At 40.0% G+C, this 21,268-nt stretch overlaps 1 protein-coding gene across 2 annotated transcripts in view; it reads right to left on the bottom strand.

The window, feature by feature from the left end:
* The window catches only part of Atg9 (autophagy-related protein 9), a 702,067-nt gene that overhangs the window by 344,049 nt on the left and 336,750 nt on the right, over nucleotides 1-21,268 (bottom strand). The window lies entirely within an intron of this gene.

Here is a 21,268-nt window from a genome sequence, read left to right as displayed (position 1 = left end):
TCTACTTATGGCTTTCCCTCCCATTTCATTTCTATTTTACACCAATTATTCACCAGCCGCATTTTAACAATTAAATCAACCCAACATCAAATTGACAGTCGACATACTTCATAGGGTTTACCACAGGGATCCATACTGAGTGGAATCTTGTTCTCTCTCTATATTAGGGATCTAGAATCTATTGTAACACCGTATGCCCGGATATTAGCTTTTACAATTTTCCGCTTTACGTATAAGTGTTGGTGCTCTCAAAACAACACAGACTAACGCTCTGTTAGTTGAAGCCACAGAAGAGCCTCTTCATATTCGACGGTTAAAAATTGCGAAAAAATTTCTGCTCAAGCACATCAGTAGATCGAACTCTATTATATTTCCTAAATTGAAATTACCGGTACTATATGAATACTACCAACAGCGTTCCCCAAAGAAACACCGATACCCTGCAATATATGCGGCATACGTTGAAATGCAAAATATTCACGATTCCACACTACGAACACCGCGTTTCATCATGTACTCAGACATTTATGACATTATCATATTCCGTCCATCCATAATTATAGCTTCTTCTTGTCCACCTACCCAATATTCACGTGAAATTAACTCGCAAACTCTTCCTCATAAGAGATTTAAAGGTTTATTACATTCCCAAGATTATCATATATTTACTGATGGAGCAAAATCATCTACTGGCGTAGGGGCAGCATTCTTTGATCCCCAAACCCACACAAGTTTTAAATATCCGTTGCCGAATAGTCTAACTATATTTACAGCGGAACTCTATGCAATATACCAAGCTCTTTTATATGTTCAACGACTGAGTTCCCGAAAAATTAATATTTTAGCGATTCCCAAAGTGTGCTTCAGGCTCTACAATCTTTTTCACAAATTTACAAAATGTATGTATACGAGGTTAAATACCTTCTTTTTCAACTCGAGAAGTCTGGTTTTTCTATAACGTTACTTTGGATAAAATGACATAGTAATCACGTAGATAATGATACAGCCGATTTAGCAGCCAAAGAGGCAAGTAATGATATCGCACATTATTTGCAACTTAAAATCCCGGTTTCCGATTTCTTCTCACGTATTAAAGGGGATGCTCATCAAGCATGGAATACACTATGGCGACTTTCTGCCGGTACGAAGGGACAACACTATTATCAATTGCAGCCTACCATTCCGAAACAACCATGGTTTGTCAATGGTACGTACACGCGACGCCATATTATTAATATTATAAGATTACGCTTTAACCATTCACTAACCCCTGTTTATCAACATCGGTTTCACATAGCAAATAGCCCATCTTGTTCTTGTGGATACAATAATGGAGATAGTGATCATTTATTTTTTCAGTGCCCCCAATATGTGCCTCAACAGAGACTCTTAATGCGGAAGTTAATCAGTCTTCACGTACCTTTGCCCACGCGAGTTTCAGTCTTGCTATTCCAACCTTAACCACAAATCATCACTATTCTAACGATTATCTTGATTCCGCTCAAATAAGGTTGTAATTACGCTATAGTCATTCACTTGTTTCACGAATGCATGGAAGTGACACTTCTATAAGTTGACAGGGCATTCCCCACATCCCTTTTTGTAGGCCATATAGCGTTTACTTCTATTACATGCTATTAAGTATTTTAGTGGTTCTGAAGACTACTAGTGATGCGCGTGTAACCAAAAAGTGAATTAAGTGCAATATTAAGAACGGCTTGTGACTGGGAAATAGAACATTCAATCCCAACCAATCTCCTCAAGAAAGAAAGAAAGAAAGAAAAGAAAGAAGACGTAAAAGTTTAGACCACCGCCGTCTCGATCCTCTTATACTGCCTGCTCTATGCCACTAGTTTAACACGCGAAGGCGCGACTACCAATATTTCTCCAAGTCGCCGTAAGAGTGCAGCAGCAGACGCACAATCTTCGCTGTCAGTGTGGGTGTAGCACTGTGTTGTTGGTGCATGAATGTGTGTGAAAACCTGAGTTATTTCGTACAATGAGTAAACGTGTCTGGTCACTTCCGTTCGTACAAGATATATTTTGTACAGAACTGTGAAATGAATTAATCATGTTATGCTTATAGATATTTCAAAAGTGATTTTAAGGTGTTGGTACTTGTTTCTTTCCGTTCGTGCAAGGTATATTTTTCATAGAACTGAAACTTCAGATTCTTTCACCGAAATATTCAACTGTTGTGTACCATTTTGCCAATCTCGGCCAGGTGGTTCGCAGGCAGAACAGATACGGCTCAATGAAATACCGTCTAGAAGGGAATTAAGCGAAAAGCGGCTGTCGGCTTTATCTAGGCAAGGACCTAATGAAGGAAGTAATTGGATATCCTCAGATTACTCTCGCATCTGTGACTTTACACCTTATTTCAGTAGGTGATGGAGCTTCCACGACACAGGCGGCAGCGCGCCGGCCTCTCGCCGCTGGGTTCTGTGGTTCAAAAACCGGTCACTCCATGTGAGATTTGTGCTGGACAAAGTGAAGGCGGGACAGGTTTTTCTTCGGATACTCCGGTTTTCCCAGTCATATTTCATTCCAGCAACACTCTCGAATATCATTTCATCTGTCATTCATTAATAACTGCCCCGGAGGAGTGCGACAGCCTTCGGCCGCCGGCACAATTCCTATCCTCGCTGCTAGATGGGGGCTTCATTCATTCCATTCCTGACCCGGTCAAATGACTGGAAACAGGCTGCGGATTTTTTTCAGAAGGTGATTAAAGCCGTGAAGGATAGTGGATTCCTTGTGATAAGAATTGTGACGGACAATCACAAAACAAACGTGTTCATGTTTAGACATTTTGTACAACCTCAGATATCCAGACGATAATATTCCAATCAAACTAGAAACCGGAAATCAAATCCCAATTTGAGGGTACTAGGTTCGTGTTGTTGAAGAGAGGATGGAGTGTGACATTTGTGTCAGTAACATCTCACTGCCTAGAGCTTCGACACCTCTAAATGGAACTGATTATACATCAGGACAGAGGAGGAGTTCGATACCCAAAACCTTGTTTTGTTGCTCTGGTGAAGCATCTGCAGGAGTTTGTTTAAGCTGCTGAGCCCTATTGTCGAAGTCCTCAAACGTACGAGCGTAATACGAGAACTTGCGACGTCTTCCCTTTCAGAATACCGGGCGAGTTGACTGTGCGGTTAGGTGCGCGCAGCTGTGAGCTTGCATCCGGGAGATAGTGGGTTCGAACCCCACTGTCGGCAGCCCTGAAGATGGTTTTTCGTGGTTTCCCATTTTTACACCAGGAAAATACTGGGACTGTACCTTAATTAAGGCCACGGCCGGTTCCTTCCCATTCCTATCCCATCGTCGCCATAAGACCTATCTGTGTCGGTGCGACGTAAAACAAATATACGCCTTCTCTCCGGCCAGGTCGTAAGACCAAGGACCAAGGGGGATGTTTTCATTCCCCTCCCCGAAGGGGAGGGGCGGGCCACCTAGAAGGTTACGCCTTCTCTCTGGCCAGGAGATTTGGCGGGGTTTGGGGATTTGATGGGGGTTTGAAGTTAAGAGGGCAGTAGCTTTGGGATTTGGAGATGTGAAGGAGTTTGGCCTCTTGGCTAAGTGTGCAGTCTCTGCTCTTGTGCTTTTTATTAGGTTAAATACAATGGTGTTACAATGGTGATACATATATACATTTGGAGATACAATAGATACAATGGTGTTTCATATTTACATTTGGTTTACAATTTGGTGTTATGCTGTTATGCTAGGGGTTACAATTTTAGTATATGTGATTTGGGATTAGGTTTGACTGTGGGTATGGTGGGATGGCCATGGTTGGGAGCAGGTGTGAGGTTAGGAGATGAAGAGTGGTGGTACAGTTGTGAAGAGACAGGATGAGGAAGTGGAGGAGATCCAGTGAGGGTGGGGGCGGCTGGTAGGGGCTGGAGTGAGGGAGAGGTGGGAGAGCTTGGTGGTATGGTGGGATTTGCGTGGGGGGTGGCCGGGGGCGGGGATGTATAGTGGCTGATGGTTGGCGGGTGGATGGGGGTGGTGAAAAGGAGGGTTCCACTCGGTGATGTTCGCCGTAAATTTGTGCTCCGTTGTTGATGAGTTGTTGTACATCTCGTTCCGATGGTAGTTGCAGGCGGACCATATAGGTAGGGCCATGGTTGTTTCGGATCCTTATGGCCTTCTTCACTGGGATGCCTGCAGCGCGGAGTTCCTGAATGATGGCTCTTGTAGGGATGTCCGGGTTGATGCCACGCAGTACACAGCTGTGGATGGACATGGGAGATGGTGGCTGCTCGGTCGGCGTTGCTCGATCGGTGTAGTACTCTTGTTTGGATGGTGTTACGTGGTCAGCGGTATAGTCCTGCAGAGTTATTTCGGACATTGTTTGCTGTGGACTGGGGGGTTGGTAGATGGGAGGGGGGGGAAGGGTTGATGTAATGACCGGGAAGGAGCGGCAGGGTGTGCTGGTGGTGGTTATGGTTGTGGCATGGGTGCTGGTAGTGGTTATGATGGTTGTGGTAGTGGTTGTGATAGGGAGGGAGAGTGGCAATGGTTTTGTCTTTATTGGAGGCTCATGGAGGATGGGAATTAATTCAGGTTTGGCTTGAAGTTGGTCGAGGATGTTTTGTGGTGGTGTTATTACCACGTAGTTGTAGTTCCTCAGGTTGACTCCCTGCAGTATTAGGCGGTGCACTTCTTGGTCGGTCATGACTTGTAGTAAGATGTGCTCTGAAGCTCTCCTTGTTCGGCCATCTATTACACGAAAGGATTTTACAACTTGGGCATATTGCGTTTTAAGTGCTTGTTGTATTTCTGTCTCTGGGATAGAGAGATCTACCCAGGGGAGGAGTACATAGGGCATGGTATTGGGGAGGCGACTGCCAACTAGGCGTCTGCCTATTTGTGCTTTTTTGAGCTCGGCTGGGCTGCGATTAGAGATGTGGGCCACCCGGCCGAGAAAAAAAGTTTGCGATGAGTGATTTGTGCACTACGGAGATCGGAGAGGCTGGAAAATTTATAATGTCCAATAACGGACCATTTATATTGGTATTATAAATTTACTCATTCAGGACAAACATTTCAGATTCCCTATGGGAATCAACATCTATATCATCTGATGGCCAAGCAGGCATCAATTTTTGATAATGAGACAAAGTCTCTTAGTGCATTGGCACTACCGGTGGCTCTAGTTAGCCTACGCAGTGGCCTCCACGGTATGCACTAGCCAGCGTATTGGTAGGTGTGCTAGTTACCAACTGATGAGCCCACCCTAGCACACGAGGGCGAAACGCTGGCAACCAAGAATGAGTTAGCTGGAAAATTTATAATGTCCAATAACGGACCATTTATATTGGTATTATAAATTTACTCATTCAGGACAAACATTTCAGATTCCCTATGGGAATCAACATCTATATCATCTGATGGCCAAGCAGGCACCAATTTTTGATAATGAGACAAAGTCTCTTAGTGCACTGGCACTGCCGGTGGCTCTAGTTAGCCTACGCAGTGGCCTCCACGGTATGCACTAGCCAGCGTATTGGTAGGTGTGCTAGGTACCAACTGATGAGCCCACCCTAGCACACGAGGGCGAAACGCTGGCAACCAAGAATGAGTTAGCTGGAAAATTTATAATGTCCAATAATGGACCATTTATATTGGTATTCAACTCCTCCTTTCGTAAAGTTGTAAAATGTAATGACTTCTGGCTTGTTGACATCTCCGGTCGCTGGGCCCATGGTGTCATCATTATGTAAAGTGGACAGCATAAGAACATTTTTCTTTTTCTTGGGAACGTATGAAACTAATAGCATACTGTTAGGTTCTTTGCCGAATGCAAACGTGCTACTTCCAACGGGTCTGTTCTTGACATTCAAAAAGTCTGGTGGCAATTGAGGTTTGTTTTTTCTTACTGTGCCAATTATTGTCATTCTATGGTAAGTAAAAAGGTCAATGGCAAGTGGAACAGATGTATAGTAATTGTCCATAGGGACAACTGTCAATTGGTTGAATTAGCCTCTTCACAACAGCGGATGCAGAATTGTCTGTAGCGTAAGGACTTCTAGCTGGTTGTTTACCGGGATAAATTTCCATATTTACAGTAAAAGAGGTCCTGGCATCAACCGAGGTATAGATTTTAATTCCGTATTTATCAGGTTTGTTACTAATATACTGACGGAATTTACATCTTCCTGAGACAACTTCAAGCATTTCATCAATGGTTACATATTCTCCAGGTGTATAGCTTGAAATACAACTACTGACGAAACTATCAAACATTTGTCTAATAGGGGCCAGGTTGTCAATTATCGTATGAGCATTTTGAGTACGTTTGTCATCAAACCGAATAGCTCTGTACAACTGGTGAAATATATTTTCACTCATAACCCCCTGAAGAACTCGGGAGCTGTACCATTAGTTTCTCACATTTCTGATGTGTTTAGATGATTGCCTTTCTTCGTACCCAACATATATAAAACAACAAACAGGGCCAATATTTCATCAAGATTGGTTTGTGGACAGTCATTTTCACCATTTTTATAAGAACAGGCCATTTCAGAAAGGTGGATATTTGTGAATGAAACAATGTCACTGATTGTTTCATTAGAAAAAAAATTCCAACAATCCACAACTGTTTTACAATGTTTTGCATTACCTTTGACACCTGGTAATTTACTAACTATATTCTGGCTTATAGTTTCTCCTTTCATATTTGTTTGTAACGAAGCAATACATGTGACTCATATACTCACTTGAGAATACCTGGAGTTTGAAGTAACCTTGTATTTAAATTTCATTTAGTTGTGGTGTATTAGTGTTGTGGATCAATTAAATTGATTTCAAGAAGCCTCAAGAGAAAAAAATTTCAAGATTGTAGATTTTTAACGTAATTGGAAGAAAATTGTAATATTGTGCTTTGGCGAAACGCATGCGGTACATAACTTTTGGCCCGTGGAGACTTAGGTGATGCAAGTCCTCTTGCATCAGCAGGTTAGGAAATTACTATATATGGTCTTGCAATTGGATTGGTCACAATAACGATGTTTCCAATTGGCCAAAAAACGGGAATCTAGAGAAATTCAGTGTTCTATTGGTTATTTGTGATTGGTCCATTTTCCGGCCTTCTACCGGCTTCGCGTGTGCGATGTGTATTGTCAGGGTCTTTGAATTCAGATCACTCAAGCGGGCGGACGTGTTTTGCGTCCGCCCCGCCTCATGGTCTCCACGGTAAGCGCTAATTTTCAAATTCTTTTGTATTTCCTTTAATTTAAAATCATTCTTATGTTTTGGCCTTTGTCACCTTTATGTAACTTTCTGTGATAATGTAAGAGTTTATTTTGTGCCCCGGAGGTTCCTCTAGATTACCATATTCACCATAATTGAGTTTCGGTAGATCTTAGCTGTTAGGCTAATTCGTTACATGTTGTCTTCAGAGGCAAACCTTTTCTGACTCAATATTTTGTTATTACAAGTAAATGTAACATTCTCTCTTGAATAACATATTGTATTAATTTTGATTCTATCGAAGATGCCTCCAATCACTCTGTGAATCTCTGATGAAAGTTTAATGCATTTATTTTAAAAATTAATTGCCAACTGTTCTGCTATCTAGCTGTTTCCTTTATTTGTAATTGTATCCTTTAATTTGTCAATATTATGAGTTGAAGGTCGAAGATCGTGAACCTTTTCTTCCCCATAACGGCATACCTTCCCGCGGACCCCAGTGCGTTCCACAATCCTTCCTTAGTTGTCGTTTATTAGGCCTAAAAATTAGGTTTATAAGTCAACCGTCGTTATTTCACTATTTATATTATTATTATTATTAATAATTTTCCCATTTTACCTGTTATTATTATGTGTTATGCTCTTCGCCTAATTCATGTTTTTCTTATTCTAAATTCATATTATTATTATTATTTTCAGAGTTCTTTATTATTATTATTATTATTATTATTATTATTATTATTATTATTATTATTATTACTATAGGTGTACGTGCTCCTGAGCAGCTACAATATACTAAAAACATTTTAAAAAACTATTTTTTTTTGTTACAGGATATTACTGACCTGCAGCCACTACTTGATGTGTTTGTAAAAATAATTTGCACTTTGAAGTAATAGATTTTCAAAACTATGATAATCAAAAAGATCTATTTTTCATTTAAAAGACTTAGCTCAAATTCTACCAAAATTAGTCAACGGAAGATTTTCCAAAGCTGCATCAAGAAGCAGCTAAGATTATTTCTAGGTTTGCTTCCACATGCATATGTGAAAGGTTTTTTCTGTTTTGACTTGTCCGAAAACTAGATAGCATTCAAGCATTTCTGATTGTAATTTAAGGAATGCTCTAAGAATTGCTGTCAGCCAATCCCTCGTTTTAGACATTACTGGTATAATTGCTAAGAAAAAGGAAAAGAAGAGCTAGAGAAAATCAAGTGTGCTCAAACCAAATTGAAAGAAAAATTGTCACATACAACAGAGTGTGTCGGCTCACTGCACAAAAACATTTCGCAGTGAGGGGAGAAACAGCGGGCAAGGAGAGGAAGGCAGAGACTGGACGAATAGGTGAGACAGGTGTAGCCAAAGGGGGGTGGGGTTTCGTACTCTGCAGTGAAGTCGTCTCCTGCGCCTTATAATGTATAGTGCACCTGCGCATGCACCCTCAGCGGCCCTGTTCTAACAGTAACAACTGGTATTTGTTCATCCTCTAGTAGTTGTTGTAACACTAACATCTGGTATTTGTTCATCCTCTAGTAGTTGTTCTAACACTAACAACTGGTATTTGTTCATCCTCTAGTAGTTGTTGTAACACTAACAACTGGTATTTGTTCATCCTCTAGTAGTTGTTGTAACACTAACAACTGGTATTTGTTCATCCTCTAGTAGTTGTTGTAACACTAACAACTGGTATTTGTTCATCCTCTAGTAGTTGTTGTAACACTAACAACTGGTATTTGTTCATCCTCTAGTAGTTGTTGTAACACTAACAACTGGTATTTGTTCATCCTCTAGTAGTTGTTGTAACACTAACAACTGGTATTTGTTCATCCTCTAGTAGTTGTTGTAACACTAACAACTGGTATTTGTTCATCCTCTAGTAGTTATTCTGACACTAACAACTGGTATTTGTTCATCCTCTAGTAGTTGTTCTAACACTAACAACTGGTATTTGTTCATCCTCTAGTAGTTGTTGTAACACTAACAACTGGTATTTGTTCATCCTCTAGTAGTTGTTGTAACACTAACAACTGGTATTTGTTCATCCTCTAGTAGTTGTTGTAACACTAACAACTGGTATTTGTTCATCCTCTAGTAGTTGTTCTGACACTAACAACTGGTATTTGTTCATCCTCTAGTAGTTGTTCTAACACTACCAACTGGTATTTGTTCATCCTCTAGTAGTTGTTGTAACACTAACAACTGGTATTTGTTCATCCTCTAGTAGTTGTTGTAACACTAACAACTGGTATTTGTTCATCCTCTAGTAGTTGTTGTAACACTAACAACTGGTATTTGTTCATCCTCTAGTAGTTGTTCTGACACTAACAACTGGTATTTGTTCATCCTCTAGTAGTTGTTCTAACACTAACAACTGGTATTTGTTCATCCTCTAGTAGTTGTTGTAACACTAACAACTTACATTTGTTCATCCTGTAGTTGTTCTAACACTACATACATAACCATTATAGACCGTTATGCCTTTCAGCATTCAGTCTGCGAGCCTTTGTGAATTTACTAAATGTCACCACAATCCTCTATCTGCAACTAGTGCTGTGGCCTCATTTAGTTCTATACCTCTTTATCATTAAATCGCTAAAAACTTGATTCTAACCATTGTCGTCTTGGTCTCACCCTCTATAACAGAGTCCATTATTCTCCTAGGTAACATATCCTCCTACATTCACCTCACATGACCCCACCACTGAAGCCGGATTATGCATACAGCTTCATCTGTCAGGTTCATTCCTAACTTAGTCTCTATCTCCTCATTCAGAGTACCCTCCTGCCATTGTTCCCACATGTTCGTACCAGCAATCATTCTCGCTACTTTCAAGTCTGTTTTTCTAACTTGTGAATAAGATATCCTGAGTCCACCTAGCTTTCGCTCGCATAAAGCAAATTTGATCTGAAAACAGACCGATGTAAAGACAGTTTCGTCTGGGAACCGACTTCCTTCTTACAGAATATTGTAAGCTCACTGCATTAGCTTTACTACACCTTGATTCAATCTCACTTACTATATTACCATCCTGGGAGAACACACAACCTAAATACATGTAATTATCTACCTGTTCTAGCTTTGTATCACCAATCTGACATTCAATTCTGTTGAATTTCTTACCTACTGACATCAATTTAGTCTTCGAAAGGCTAATTTTCATACCATACTCATTGCACCTATTTTCAAGTTCCAAGATATTAAAGAATGACTACAGGCTTTTGGCACAATCTGCCATTAAGACCAAGTCGTCAGCACAGGCCAGACTGCTTACTACATTTTCACCTGCCTGAATCCCTCCCTGCCACCTTATACCTTTCAGCAGATGATCCATGTAAACTACGAACAGCAAAGGTGAAAGATTACAGCCTTGTCTAACCCCTGTAAGTACCCTGAACGAAGAACTTATTCTACCATCAATTCTCACTGAAGCCCAATTGTCAACATAAATGAGTTTGATTAATTTTAAAAATCTACCTTTAATTTCATAGTCCCCCAGTACGCAGAACATCTTTTCCCTCGGTACCCTGTCGTATGCATTCTCTAGATCTCCGAAACATAAACACAGCTGTCTGTTCCTCTCGTAGCATTTTTGAATTACCTGGCACATACTGAAAATCTGATCCTGACAGCCTCTCTGTGGTCTGAAACCACACTGGTTTTCATCCAACTTCCTCTCAACCACTGATCGCACCCTCCCTTCCAAGATGCCAGTGAATAATTTGCTTGGTATTCTAATCAATGAGATTTTTATTTATTTACTCGTGTCAGAAGCATACAGCTAAAAATAAAATAATTAAACTATTTACAAAAATTAACAGAGAAAGGAAATTGACCAAATTTACTGTACATCTAGATGGTGTTTTTCCAAAACTCAGCCACACCTTGGGCGTTGTCATCAGCAAGCATCAAATCTTGCTCTGAGCATGAAAATGGGCAGAGAGGACACTGATACAAATGGTGCACTGGTTGTTCTTCACCGCAGTTGCACTTGCTGTCCTCTGAAGTGAAACCCCATAACTTAAGTGAGGACTTAGCACTGCCGACACCAGTTCTTAATCGGTTAATTGTTGTAATCCTTCCTGTTCCCTTGCTTATAGATAGGTGCGATTACCGCTTTTGTCCAATCTGAAGGTACCTTACAAACATTCCACGCTAATTTTACTACTCTATGAAGACATTTCATCCCTGCCTTCCCACTATACTTCACTATTTCAGGTCTAATTTAATCTAATCCTGCTGCTTTATGACAATGGAGTTTATTTACCATCCTTTCCACCTACTGAAGCGTAATTTCACCAACATCATTTTCCTCCCCCCTCCCATGAGCTTGGTTGTTCGCAACACCACCAGGAAGATTTCCTTTTACGTTGAGAAGATGTTCAAAATATTCCCTCCACCTCTCCAGTGATTCCCTGGGATATATTATGAGTTCACCTGAATTACTCAAAACACTACAGTATGGAGACAAGGACTCATCTACAACCTGTTTCGAGTAATACCTTGCAAGAAAATCGCCAAACTCATCAAAAACATGCTTATATATAGGAGGTTTTGTGTAATTTTGGGAAACAAGACAAGTAAGGAAAGGATCCTTAATAACGGTCTTTCTCAAGGATCGGTACTAGCACCTCTGCTGTTTAACTTAGGTACAGTATATCAGACTTACCGAAAACAGCCTCCAAAGCATTCGGTTATGCGGATAAATGGGCATTCGCAACGCAGGGCAAATCTATGGACCACATCGAAGATACGCTGACAGCTGATCTCGCCACCTTAGATCAGTACTTTCGTAAGTGGAGACTTAGACCAAGTATGAGTAAAACTGAAGTCTCATGTTTCCATCTCAACAACAAACTGGCCCACCGTGAACTTAATGTCAAATTCCAGAACACTAGACTTCCTCAGAACAAACACCCAAAATACCTCAGAGTAACCCTTGACAGAATACTGTCCTTTAAGGAACATCTGAAAATGACAAAAGCTAAACTCCAGTCTTGGAACAATATCATACACAAACTGTGTGGCAACACCTGGGGTTCTTCCGCTTCGACCTTATGAACTTCAGCCCTTGCCTTTGTCTTCTCAGCTGCTGAATATTGCTCTCCAGTCTAACTGAACAGCTCTTCCACACAACTGGTTGACATATAGCTAAATCATACTTTGCTCATTATATCGGGAACCATAAAATCTACCCCCACTTCTTGGCTACCAGTTTTGAGCAATATTTCCTCCACCTCACCTACGGAGAAAGAATGCCTTGCTGCGTGAGTAACAGAAACTGTCGAGGAATTCCAATCTGCCAATTCATGGAGATATAGTCAACGCCTTGAACAACATACTTCGGTCCAGAAATCCACCAGTAAGGACTGCCAAAATCCTGGTTGACAAATCCAGCCTGCAGCAGTATTGGATTCAAGAATGGACTTCCATGGCTCCAGATGAGTATCAAACTTCCCCTGTATTACAAGAATACCAAAAGGATTTTACCTACGTCGCAAAACCTGGACAACCCTCAATCGTATCAGGACAGGCCATGGAAACTGCGCTGACTTCCCTCCCCGGAATGTAGTTGCAGGTAACGCAAAAGACTTTCTTTACCCAAATCCTTCTTGTATTTGCAGAGCTTGATGATAAAATTGTTTGCATATTTGTGATTGTGTGTTTTTATTTTAAATGTCATACGATAAATAAATAACCCAAAACACTGTTCATTTCCACTTTCCCTCCCTTCCTAAGGTTTCCCTGCTGCCTTTCCAGGTTATTACCAAAATTTCCCACGACATCTTTTCGGATTCAACAACTATTTGTTTCACTCTGTTTCTCTCATCAATACGCAGCAGGGAAACCTTAGGAAGGGCCGATGCATACAGGGAATTGTATGCATCGGCCCTTGCTTGGAGCCCTTTGTGATAAGCCTTCTTTATTTTTACGTTTACAAGCTGTTTAGAGATAAAAATTTCATAATGTTCCGCAAAAAACAATGCATAGGTAAGAAAGAAATTAAAGAGGCATAGGCTATGTCAATGATATATTTGCCATAATAGATCATAACATCTCGAACAGTTAAATGCAGTCGATCCATGGATCAAGTTTACTTCCGAAGCTGAAGTTAATAATTCTTTAAACTTTTTAGATATCACTATCAACAACAGCTCCAATAAATTCTCTTACACTATTTTCAGGAAGCCCACCCAAACTGTTAATACCAATCGGCAAGATTCAATACATTCGGAATCTCAAAAAAGAGCAACCTTTTATAGTTTGATCCATAGAGCCTTCCATGTCCCTTTATCTGATGCAGATCGTAAAAAAAGAACTCGACTCCATTCGCTTAATAGCGAGAAAAAACGGTTTTAGTAAGCATTTCATTGACACGATAGTCAACAAAATTGTCAACAAACCCAGTTCAACCCTTCTTAGAGAAACAAAAAGAAAAACAGACAACTATGCCTCTTTCACCTATACCAATAATAAGATTTACGAAATCGCCAACATAAGATCAACATTGCCTTTAAAACAGTTAACAATAACATTAATCTCATCGTAAAATCAACAACACTGTGACCAAATACAATAAATCAGGTGTATATAAGTTGAATTACAATCAATGTTCCGCGAGCTATATTGGGCAACTAAGTTTTACAATATTTAAAATTCTTCCACCGTTTTGATACTTTTTTTTGCCTTTTGGCAAATTTATTTGTCAACAGTACATGTTTCGTTCCTTATTTAGGAACATCCTCAGCTGTTATTGTAGCTTAGGTGAATTGCTAAGATTTTAAACACGTTAATTTGCAGGTACAAATGAAATGAAATGAAAAAAATAAGGAATTGGGAATTTGTTTAAAGAACATGTGTCTTTACGTAATAACTAAATGTGTAAAAAAGTCCTTTACCTTGCTATGGTAGACTCCAATTCTACTGTGACCCTGGAGGGACGTTTGTTGCTGCTTTGCGTCTTGTATAGTAATGGTGTGTGCGTTCCATTGTATGCTCCTCCTTATTTTATTTCATTTCAGAAATTGAAACGAAGCTCCCTTCACAAAAATTGTTCAGCAATCAGCTTCAAGGTTCCACATTAAACTCAATCCAAGACACCATAAGCAAACTCATAATATATAACAACTTACCTGGAAGGAACAGAAGATAAAACATTCAATAATTTGACCAGTGTTACGAATTCAAACATTTTTAAAACTTTTAACCACAAAAAGACATTTTAATGTAACAAAATGAGATTTTTAACAACTATTCAAATGAATAGACATAGTTTTTAAGCTGACCAACTATGTAATCGTCCGTTCTCATATCATTAACACACTAACCCCTCAACTGTTTTTAATATCTTTTAATTTAATTGGTATTTTTAGTAGTTTTTAAGTGAATCAATGTACCTGCAAATTAACGTGTTTAAAATCTTAGCAATTCACCTAAGCTACAATAACAGCTGAGGATGTTCCTAAATAAGGAACGAAACATGTACTGTTGACAAATAAATTTGCCGAAAGGCAAAAAAAGTATCAAAACGGTGGAAGAATTTTAAATATTGTAAAACTTAGTGATTAAATTTTGATACGGAAAATGAAGTTGATTACTTGCAATATATTGGGCAAACCAGGAGAGGCTTTTTGATCAGATATAAGGAACATGTCAACGCCACTAAACATAGAAGATACTCCGCCATGAGCACTCATATGACAGAGTCCAATCATTTCTTCACTTCCATAGAACAGGACCTAAAAATTCTTTATTTTCATAATAAGGATAAGGACAGTTTACTCAATGTTTTAAAAAATATTTATATCAACATAGATCAAAAACGCAACCCCACTCTTAATATGAATGAGATTTCTGAAACTACGAACGTAATTTTTGAGGCATTGCTCAACAGTTCTTATTTCGACAAACATTCAAACAAGCTTTCACGTGATTGCTCCCCGCCTATTGATTCCAACCTTCCCCTAATTTTCCCTCACTCCAGCTCCCATCACACAGGACCTCCATAGTTCGTCTTCAGTCAGCCACAATCATCCATGCTAAGTTAATTACTCTTGAGAGGCGAGAATGCAAGTAATCAGATGTGCCGCATTCTTCCCTTTCTTTCATTCTTATATCGTAAGATACAAAAAAACTGCCTAATTTCAATAATTACAATAGTCCTTATTCTTATTCTAGGGCCATCCACTGTATTTCTACATACGTCATACAATCAGATATTCCACCTAATTTTTAATAAGAATGTCAACTTTGCACCAATTAGACGATCTTTATATCTTCTCACATGCTCGGTGATCGTCTTTTTTCTACTAGAAATAACATTGGGCACCTAATTATCAGCTTGTACCGACGGACCTGAATACTGCATGTCAACAGCACAGTCAAGAAGAATTTTAATACCAAGTTTTACTGTATCATCTCGTGTATAATTTTAAGTTTTTTAAGCTCATCAACAACTTTTTAATGTTTGTGCTCGGAACAATCTAGAACAGCCTCACTATTTTAACTGACGTATTCGGCAGCCCGATTTATTTCAATGTGTTATTCTGTCCTTGTCTTTTTTGTGCTTTTTCTTCAATATTTTACAGCTGATGATGTCTACAAGTTAGACGAAACATGTCCCGTCATATTTTAAATAATGATGTTTAAGTAATTAGACAATAAACTTTTGGTATTGTAAAGGTGGAATATTGACTTAACCTTAAAGTGCATCAAGGATTGATAAAAACACCCGAGAAATCGAAGAAGCGCCAGAAACCTGTGTTAGAGATTCAGTGCGATGAACTTTTTAGAAGTGCTGTGCGGCGTAAAGTACATCAGTTCGAGAGAAACGAGCAGCCAACAGTGGAAAAAATAATGGATTTTGTGAATGATGATCCCCGACTACCCAATTTTAAAAGAACAACATTTCACAAGCTTCTTCGGGAAATAGGTTTCGAATTTGTTAAAAGAAATAGGAAAAATCTTGTTTTTGATTGCGAAGACATACTGCTTTAGCGGAGGTATTATTTGAGGAAAAATCGTGCATTTAGGCAAGCTGGGCGAAAATTGTATTATTTGGATGAAACGCGGGTAAACGAAGGACATACCACTTCCAGAGTGTGGGTAGATACAAACATAAACAGGCATTCAAAGCAGGATTAAGTACAGGTCTGATTTTATTGCACATAGGAAGTGAAGATGGGTTTTTAGAGGGTGGAGAATTTATGATGGAATCGAAGAAAACGAATGATATTCATGAGGAGATTAACGTAACCGCTGAAATGTGGCAAGCCTTTATTCATCACATGGTGGGGGAAGAGGAGACATTTCGGAAATTGGACGGTCTGTGCGATATAACAGTGGAGCGTCTGGTCGTTAATCTGAATGAAGTGAGCAGCAGTAATGAAGAGGCGAGAGAGGAATCCGACTTGGAAGGAGTTCGTCCTTTATCAGATTTTGATTAGGTATAGTACTGCACTTTTTTTATTGTTTTAATATTGCCTTGTCTATGCTGTATGTTCTTCTCTAGAATTTTATTTTATTGAAATATTAAATGTGTGAAGTTTTACTTATATGCGCTGCTGTGATTGATTGATTGATTGATTGATTGATTGATTACGTATTTACGTTTCGGCCATAAATTCAAATCTACCTTTCTTTTCTGATATGTTAAATATCCAGATGTCATTTGCCATTCAATTTTTATTTCTCGCATACAGTACGCATCACAATTGCGTTTAAAGTTTAAAATTTAATTGTTCTGTATTGAAGAATATTACAGTTAAAATTGAAATAATTAATAAATAGATTCAACCTATTCAATACAAAAGAATAAGAAATGTAGTAAATTACACTGACTGACAGAGCAAATGCAACACCAAGAAGGAGTGGTCAGAACTTTATGCCAATTGCAGGGTAGACTGACGTCACTGAGGTATGCTCATGATGTGAAATGCGCCACTGTGCTGCGCACGTAGCGAACGAGAAATGGGACACGGCGTTGGTGAATGGCCCACTTCGTACCGTGATTTCTCAGCCGACAGTCATTGTAGAACGTGTTGTCGTGTGCCACAGGACACGTGTATAGCTAAGAATGCCAGGCCGCTGTCAACGGAGGCATTTCCAGCAGACAGACGACTTTACGAGGGGTATGGTGATTGGGCTGAGAAGGGCAGGTTGGTCGCTTCGTCAAATCGCAGCCGATACCCATAGGGATGTGTCCACGGTGCAGCGCCTGTGGCGAAGATGGTTGGCGCAGGGACATGTGGCACGTGCGAGGGGTCCAGGCGCAGCCCGAGTGACGTCAGCACGCGAGGATCGGCGCATCCGCCGCCAAGTGGTGGCAGCCCCGCACGCCACGTCAACCGCCATTCTTCAGCATGTGCAAGACACCCTGGCTGTTCCAATATCGACCAGAACAATTTCCCGTCGATTGGTTGAAGGAGGCCTGCACTCCCGGCGTCCGCTCAGAAGACTACCATTGACTCCACAGCATAGACGTGCACGCCTGGCATGGTGCCGGGCTAGAGCGACTTGGATGAGGGAATGGCGGAACGTCGTGTTCTCCGATGTGTCACGCTTCTGTTCTGTCAGTGATAGTCACTGCAGACGAGTGTGGCGTCGGCGTGGAGAAAGGTCAAATCCGGCAGTAACTGTGGAGCGCCCTACCGCTAGACAACGCGGCATCATGGTTTGGGGCGCTATTGCGTATGATTCCACGTCACCTCTAGTGCGTATTCAAGGCACGTTGTATGCCCACCGCTACATGCAGCATGTGCTGCGGCCTGTGGCACTCCCGTACCTTCAGGGGCTGCCCAATGCTCTGTTTCAGTAGGATAATGCCCGCCCACACACTGGTTGCATCTCCCAACAGGCTCTACGAGGTGTACAGATGCTTCCGTGGCCAGCGTACTCTCCGGATCTCTCACCAATCGAACACGTGTGGGATCTCATTGGACGCCGTTTGCAAACTCTGCCCCAGCCTCGTACGGACGACCAACTGTGGCAAATGGTTGACAGAGAATGGAGAACCATCCCTCAGGACACCATCCGCACTCTTATTGACTCTGTACCTCGACGTGTTCCTGCGTGCATCGCCGCTCGTGGTGGTCCTACATCCTACTGAGTCGATGCCGTGCGCATTGTGTAACCTGCATATCGGTTTGAAATAAACATCAATTATTCTTCCGTGCCGACTCTGTTTTTTCCCCAACTTTCATCCCTTTCGAACCACTCCTCCTTGGTGTTGCATTGTCACTGTCAGTCAGTGTACATTCCCATTTAATAATAAGAAGAAATGGTACCGTTTTCGACCCTAGTCCAGGTCATCGTCAGCCGATTAAAACATGAAAAACAATGCATAGGAAAAGGAAAAGATTAAGTACACTCCGGATCAGTAGAAGAGGCAATATAAATGAACGGGGGTAGACACTGTAAAACTTAGAAGTAAAATGCAAGTCACTCAAAAGAAAACAGTAAGCAATTCTCTGAGCGGCAGCATGGCACATGCAGCGCAAGGCAAAGTCCCACAATGTTTACAAATAGTGGATAACGATTAAATGAACCAGTTTTTAAACACCGTCAGGCACAAAGTCACATCACAATCAAACACATAATTGTGCAGGAGTTGAAGACGAGCAGATCCATTGAAGCAACTTGCCAGCTCCCAGTGATCAGCGCGACACATTCAATATCAGGCACTCTGGTTTCAAAAGCCAAAGTAAAATGGAGAATAGCTTGAAGATCCAGTAATTTTCCTCGGTCACGGGAAAGTAAGTATATAGATAAATATAATATAATTCAATATAATTGGATAAGTAATTGTGCTCCTACAGAATACTTAGAACAGTTGACGTGAAAAAACAATTGTGAAGAAAAAAAATATAGTAAAAAGCGCAATACCAGAAACAAATGAAAACGTATATGCACAGTGTGCTATTTTTTAAAACGTAAAAAATTCAGGTCGTGATTGAAGTAGTCGAAGTCGGCGCAAGGCAAGAGTTAAATTTGAATGAGAAGAACCGGAATGAAGGTGGCACTGCATTTTTTTTAAATATAAAGAAAAGATAGAATAAATTAATAGAGGAAGAGGAATAGTGGAATAAGATAAGAATAAAAGAGATTGAAGTTAAACGGTGTTGAGGAAGGATAAGATAGATGAAGGAGGGGTAGTTTAGGGTGGGTTATTGGAGGTAGAAAATGTGGGTAGAAACTTTGTAAGGCATGGAAAATAGAATTGGGGTTTTGAAATTTAGAATTTTTGAGAAGAAGAATTAGGAAGTCGAAAAGGATGTTGGGTTTTTCAGAAATGTCATTTAAATTGAAATTAGGGTTGAAGTATTGGTCAAGGTGAATAAAGCAATTTTCAGTAGTGTTTAAGAGGGGGCCTTTGTTTATGATTTTAAGTATTTTCATGTCTTTTTCAATATTGGTGAAACTAAGGTTGGAGTCTTGTATGTGTTGTCCTATGGCGGAGAATCTATTGTATTTAATGGCGTTGACATGTTCGGAGTATCTGATATTGAAGTTGCGGCCAGTTTGACCGATGTAGGAGGAATTGCAGTTGTTACACTTGAATTTGTACACTCCAGATTTAGAAAAAGCATTAGATTAATTTAGTGATTTAGAGTTGTGTAAAATATCTAAATTTCTATTGTTAGTTCTAAAAGAAATTTTCATGTTGTGTTCAACTCCTGCACAATTATGTGTTCAATTTTGATTTGATTTTGTGCCTGACAGTGTTTAAAAACTGGCTCATTTAACCGTTCTCTACTATTCGTAAACATTGTGGGACTTTGCCTACCGCTGCGTGTGCCACGCTGCCGCTCAGAGAATTGCGCACTGTTTTCTTTTGAGTGACTTGCATTTTATGTCTGAGTTTTACAGTGTCTACCCCCGTTCATTTATATCGCCTCTTCTACTGATCCGGAGTGTACTTAATCTTTTCCTTTTCCTATGCATTGTTTTTCATGTTTTAATCGGCTCACGATGACCTGGACTAGGGACGAAACCGGTACCATTTCTTCTTATTATTAAATGGGAATGTAATTTACTACATTTCTTATTCTTTTGTATTGAATAGGTTGAATCTATTTATCAATTATTTCAATTTTAACTGTCACAATTGCGTGTCAATCAGTGGTATCCGGCAAGTCTATGTAGAACTAACTCTGATGTAATCGCCGCAACCAGGCGAAGTCAAGACAGCCCACATGGTTCTTGCAGTGTTGCCAACTTATATTTTCAAGATCTGCCAAATACTACTAAAAATCCGCTAAAATTCCGCCAAGAAATCTGATCTCAAATAATGGGCAATAATAATAATAATAATAATAATAATAATAATAATAATAATAATAATAATAATAATAATAATAATAATAATAATTATTATTATTATTATTATTATTATTATTATTATTTTAGTAAATGTCTGTACTCACCTGATCTGTGAGTTCCGCTGGGATTAACCCCCTGACTGCGAGCCGGCGAGCTAAAACTTGTAGGCGTATTACTGCCGGGTGCAAACTAGGTGAATCCCCTACCTCAACGGCCACACACAGAACAGGCCAGTTCATTAAACGGTCGGCCTTCATATCATAAATATAAATGCTAATCTCTCACAGTTTCCTTATTTGTCGTCATTCGTCAACTAAGAGATAAGTAACCTTTCCTCACCCATTACAAATTTATGATACCACGATCACATAACATCAAATCCAAATAACATGATTTCCTCATGTGTCTGCTAGCTCCTGACAAGAAATATGGAATAGCTCAGAGACAGACTGGAGTATAATTTTTTTTTTAAAGTAAAATGGATAAAACTCTAAATTCCGCTATAATAAATCTAGAATTCCACCAAAAAATCCGCTGTCCGCTAAATGGTATATTTCTCCGCCGACAATCTTCTAATTCCGCCAAATTTAGCGGAAAATCCGCTAAGTTGGCAACACTGGGTTCTTGCCATGCGCTTGGAAGAAGCCCAGTGATCCTCCAATCAGCGTTCACACCGCGGATGGATACACAATGTTCTTTGTTTACATCAGGTTCGGTTCTCTTGGTGAATAGTAGTTGTTCTAAC

Source organism: Anabrus simplex, chromosome 6 (genome assembly GCF_040414725.1).
Source record: "Anabrus simplex isolate iqAnaSimp1 chromosome 6, ASM4041472v1, whole genome shotgun sequence".
NCBI lineage: Eukaryota > Metazoa > Arthropoda > Insecta > Orthoptera > Tettigoniidae > Anabrus > Anabrus simplex.
Note: the sequence above shows the minus strand (reverse complement) of the source record. Positions and strands in the feature narration are given on the sequence as shown.